Source organism: Tenrec ecaudatus, chromosome X (assembly GCF_050624435.1).
Source record: "Tenrec ecaudatus isolate mTenEca1 chromosome X, mTenEca1.hap1, whole genome shotgun sequence".
Classification (NCBI taxonomy): Eukaryota; Metazoa; Chordata; class Mammalia; order Afrosoricida; family Tenrecidae; genus Tenrec; species Tenrec ecaudatus.
The window spans coordinates 92,978,129-92,983,981 of NC_134548.1; the positions used below are offsets into that span (position 1 = coordinate 92,978,129).

At 37.9% G+C, this 5,853-nt stretch overlaps 1 non-coding gene across 1 annotated transcript; it reads right to left on the reverse strand.

Annotated features, from left to right (window-relative positions):
* Window positions 1-255: 255 nt before the first annotated feature.
* LOC142435390 (small nucleolar RNA SNORA42/SNORA80 family) lies at window positions 256-389 on the reverse strand. The gene has a single exon (XR_012781453.1). It is a non-coding gene; the product is annotated as a small nucleolar RNA SNORA42/SNORA80 family (small nucleolar RNA).
* Between the last annotated feature and the right edge of the window lie 5,464 nt (window positions 390-5,853).

The following is a 5,853-nucleotide window of genomic DNA, read 5'->3' on the forward strand; positions in this document are numbered from 1 at the left end:
ATACTTGCAATCACTATGGAAGTGGATATGGTTGATCATTAAAGCATTTGGGAATTGAAATATCAAGTGATTCAGCAGTACCACTATTAGGCACATACCACAATGAAATGAGACCCATGAGTGAATGTATGCTCTCCCATGTTTATAGCAGCACAGTTCACATAGCAAAAAAATGGAACCAGCCTAAATACCTAACAGTTGAAGATTTGATAAACTTTGGTGCATACACACAAGGAATTCTTTCTTTTTTTTTCTCACTGTGCAACCCAATTCAGTGCCTGAAGCCCATGGGTTAAAGCCAGGCAATGGTTTGGCGTTACAGTTTGCTTTGGCATGGGACACTATGAGAGGCCCATGGGATCGGGCCTGCCATAAATCCAAAGCCATGCGCTCACACAATGGAATTCTATGCATCCCTAAACAGCAATGAAGAAAGCATGAAGCACCACATGGCATAAAAAGACTTGGAAACCATTTTGCTGAGTGAAGTCAGTCAATCATAAAGTGACAAATATTGTATGAGTGCACTACTATAAGGAGAAAGACAATTTTTAAATAATCTTTGAGAACAATATACAACGGAGTGAAAATCTGCCTACTTGCTCTGAACCATTCATCTCTTATGAGCACTTTATAAGAACCACCTGTGTTGAGAGCTCTTATCTGTACCAGTATACAAGTTCTGATCTAGCCTGATTTGTAAGATAGAATTTGCATCATGATAGTGGGTGGGTGGGGGGAAGCATTAAAGAACTAGAGAAAGGTTGTCCTCTATTTCCTTTTACTTTCCTCCTGTTCCATTATCACAACGGTTCTCAACCTGTGGGTTGTGACACCTTTGGGGGGCGAATTACCCTTTCACAGTGGTCACCCGATTCACAGCAGTAACAAAATTGCAGTTATTAAATAGCAATGAAAGTAACTTTATGGTTGGGGTCACCACAGTATGAGGAACTGAATTAAAGGGCCGCAGCATTAGGAAGGTTGAGAACCACTGCACTATCATGTTCAGCCTTTGTTTGGGTTTTGGTAATTCCTCTCAGCTACATTGCCCTTGATTGAGCATCCTATGCCCTCCTCACCATCAATTTTAGATAATTTATTCTTCCCTTGTCCCTGGGTTTGTTGCTACTTCCCCACCTTTACCACCACCTCCTCCTTTCTAGCATCCCCTCAGAACCATTCATCCCATTGTTCTCTCTTCCATATTGTTCTTCTTGTCTATCTTGTCTGGACAAGATATTGTCTAGACAATAATATGCGTAAAAACAAACCATAACAAAACAACCAAAAAAAGACAAAAAATAGATCAACAGCAACAAATACAACAAAACAAAAAAGAAAGGAAAATCAACAACAGTAAAAACTGAAAATCTCTCAAACAGTTCCAGTTCTATCTGTTGACATTTATGTGTGTTTTCCAGTACAGTCCTCTCAGGACCAATAAGGGGAGCTATGATAATAGGAGGGGAAGAGAAGAGAGGGCGGAATAAGGGGAAACCAATCACAATAATGACGTATGTTCCCCCTCCTAGGGTGACTTACAGCAGAAAAGTGAGTGAAAGGGGGCAGTGGTCAGTGTAAGACATGAAAAAAAGAATAATTTATAAATTATCAAGGGGACATGGGGGAGGAAGGGTGGGAGAGGGGACAATGAAGAACTAATATCAAGGGCTCAAGTAGAAAGAAAATATTTTGGAAAAGATGATGACAACATATGTAAAAATGTGTCTAATACAATATATTTATGTCTGGATTGTGATAAGAGCTGTAAGAGTTCCAAATAAAATGATAAAAAAAGAACCACCTGGAAAGAGGAGACCTTACATCATCTGTGGTCACTCCTTCAAGAAGGAGGAAAGGGAGATAAGCATTCACTTGATCCTATAGAACACTGAGCACTGCTACAACAAATCAATAGGCCCTCCTCCACAGGAATGAGAGGGGACCTTTACTGGAAAATCAAGTAAAGACAAGGGGAGGAGAATATCTACATTGTCAATGAGGCACTTTAAGTTGCTAGGTATAATAGGTAAATGGGGAAGAACAACCGCACCTTCAGTAGGGATGCTGAACAATAATTATAGGAAACCTAAGGGGAAAATAAAACTGGTTCTATGTTCCTTGCATAGATACTTTGAATAAGTTTCTACCCAACCCTAGGTGAACCATGCCATGGACTAAGCACTATGATGGCCTGAGATTCTGGCCTTACAGGGAACATGGCATCCTCTGAAAGCCACACAAGAAGGATTTGACATGGACACCAGGCTGAATGAACTGGGCCATGTCTGAAAACTACCAGTAGCCCTTGGACTGACGTTCCCGGGTGGGAGATGATTCAAAGAAAGGTCACCGCAAGAGTTTGGAAGTGGCTGTAGTTAGACCTTGGGTGGGACCCCTGGCTTAGTGGTATCCAATACAAGGGAACCCAGAACCACTATATATTTAGTATCCCAATGCTTCTTTTACATTAAAATGACAGGTATTAATCTGGTAGGCAAGAATCTGCCCTTTTAAGAAATATTACAGGAAATGTCTTCCTAGTATCTACCTCCATCCCCAATATAAACAGAGTTAACTCAATTAAGAACTAAGGCTATACAAATCAACAATTTATGGATTGAAGCTCATAGTTGGACAATACTCACATAAACTCCTCCTATCAACAGTACCTTAAATTCGATGCCATTGCATACATTATTGATTTTACCAATGCAATTGCCTTATACCCCAGGAGGATGATTGACACTGTTGTTTTGTTTTGTTTGCTTTCTCTTCTTTTATTGTTTGTTTTGTGTGTGTGTGTGTGTGTTTGGTTGTTGTTGTTGGTTTTAATTTTTGTTTTGTCATTATTTGACTGCCAAAGTAAACGACAGTCCTTTATAACCAAGGACAAGTGGATGGATTCCATTTATCTATCTATCTATCTATCTATCTATCTATCTATCTATCTATCTATCTATCTATCTATCCATCTATCAAAGTGTCCTGGTTTTGTTTCCCAGAGAACCCTGTCTAACACGGATGTCATTTTCAATCACATGGATTGGGCAAGAACTCCATGCATGACTTTATCAGAAGCCCCTAATGAAGGTACCAATGGGGATTTAAATTTAAATATTCTAATTGTAACTTTTGCATGAATATTTTTGAAAAGTTACAATATACTTCAAAATATAATTTAGCTGAATTACAGTAATCCCTCAGGAAGCTCTAGCACAGATATAAAACATTTGGTGATTGTTTCTGTCCTCTACTCACACTCAATTTTACAAAAGGAGACAATTAATGGTTTTATATTCTGGGTATTGTGGGGCAAAATTGGGTCTTAATGACGTGAATAAAATGCAAGGAATAATAAACAAGCAACTCTATCAATGGGAACCTAAGGAATCAGGAGGTGGAAATTGATACTCCTGATTAAAATATTCCTGACCTGATCTGTTGTGCTGGCAGACAATTTTTTATGAATATTTTCATTATTCAAAAAGTCCAGCCTTCTGAACAGGGGATGGTTGCAAGCTGATTAACTATCAAATATGCCTTTATTGTTAGACAGAATGTATCTCTCTGGAATGATTTAGAAACATAGCTCCTGGAAACATTTGCTTATTCTACAAACATTTGCTAATAAATCTAAATATCTTTATGATTCTTCCTTGAGAGCATTAGCTTACATTTCAACATAACAATGATCTCTCTCTCTCTCTCTCTGTCTGTCTCTCTTTCCCTCACACTTCAAGGATCTCTGTCTTGGTTTTGGAATAAAAACTAGTCACAGAATCCAGAATTGTCATTTTGTCATTTTGATCAACATTTAAAATGGAATAAGCAATCACAAGTATAACCAGGGAAAGTTTAGATAATGCAACACGATCCTGCAAACTACTTTCTAGCTAGCAAATCAGGCTCCTGCTCATGTTCAATTATATCACAGAAACTCAAAATTTCATGATTTAATTTTCTATGTGCTATATCCAGTATGGTCAAAAAGGATACAAAATACACTTTTACTATAGGACTCATAAGAATGTTAACTTTGTGTGGCATTGATGCATAGAAATTATTATTTGTGTCCCAGTACTTACATTCTACTCCAAATTCTCTTTTCTTGAATTATCAATTAGCATTTCCTTTTTCTGAAAGAAAAAATTATTATATGAAATAAGAACTATTATTTACCTATTTGTGTTTATTTCAGACTAAAATTTTTTTAAAAACCCCAAACTACTCTTATATCTCTTGTACTACTTTAGGGGATAAAGAAAAAGAAATGCCACTATTGAATACAGTTCATGACATATGATAATAATAAGCATTTATTGAAGTCTTAATGTGAGTCAGGCACTTTAATAAACCTTTGACAGATGATAACTCAGCTAATCTTCACAATAATCCAATAACATATCAGTTGCCCTCAAGCCAATCCCAAGTGCAAGTAACCTAATATATGGTGTTATTTGTGGGATTTCGAAAGGCTAACATTCTGGAAGCAGATACCCTGGAGACTTTTGCAAGGTAAAATTGGGTTGGCTTGAACATCAAACCTTTTATTTAGTACCTGTGGTAGTTACAAAATCTAGTGTCAACTTGTGAAGGGGTGGAGTCTAGACTGTTGATCAAGTCGCAGTGTGATAACCTCATTTGGATGTGCCACAGAGGTAAATAGCTCACTAGAGGACAGATACACACACACACACACACACACACACTCTCTGCTTCATCTTCCTGTTGACAAGACACATAGAGCTACGCTAGAACCCCAGAGCTGTAGGTGCCACTAGACTTTCCACCACCTGGTCTGTTATCTTCCTGCACCCAGTGCCATTGTATGTTTTCTGTGAGACTGAAGAGGACTTTACAGATTGGTATTGGACATATGGGCTAATAACAAACTTATGGACTTGATCTGGACTGGGCTGAGATGTTTAATACACATTACTCTTTGACATAAAGTTCTCTATTACCCACATATGAATGTCTATGAATTTGTTTCTCTAGTCCACCTGGACTAATACGTTATGGTACCTTGGGAGTGGGGTACTAGGGAAACAAATCATGAAGATGGAGAGTGAATACTTGTTTTATCTCTGCCTCAGGATAGTTTTTCTTCTTGGGATAGCCAGTGTCAGAAGTGACCATGCAGTTTACTGGATTGTTTTCTGGAAAGTATATGGGAAGTTAAATTTTTGATTATTTAGTTTGGTTGTTGTCTTTGGTTATTACTGTGTGAAATTGTGAAAATTCATATGATCAATGTATATTTTGAGCTCAGGAGACAAAATTGCTCCCTGAATTTCTCAGAGACCATGCTGGTTAGTGAAAATGACTGAAAGAAGGTCAAAATGGCTGACAGATAACCTGGGCCTGGCTTGATTCAATCAGAGGGATAGGTCATATTTTGTAATAAATTAAATAGATTAGATAAGGATTAAGATAAATTAGATAAGGATTGAACTTGACTGTTGAGATTGGATACTCAGACTAACATAGCACCCAAACATATTAACCATTTGTACATCCCAAGAACTCATAAGCACCCAATCAGATGTTGGTATTATTGTTAGGTGCTGTTGAGTTGGTTCAAACTCATAGCAATCATATGCACAACAGAACAAAACACTTACTGGTCCTACACCATCCACACAATTGTTGCTATACTGGAGCCCATTACAGCAGCTATCCATCTCAAAAGGTCTTCCTCTTTTTTGCTGCCCCTCTACTTTACCAAGCATTAGATCCATTTCCAGGGCCTAATCTCTCCTAATAAGTTGTCCAAAGTTGGAGAGATAAAGTCTCTCCATCCTTACTTCCAAGGAGCATCAGGGTTGTGCTTTTTTCAAGATAGAT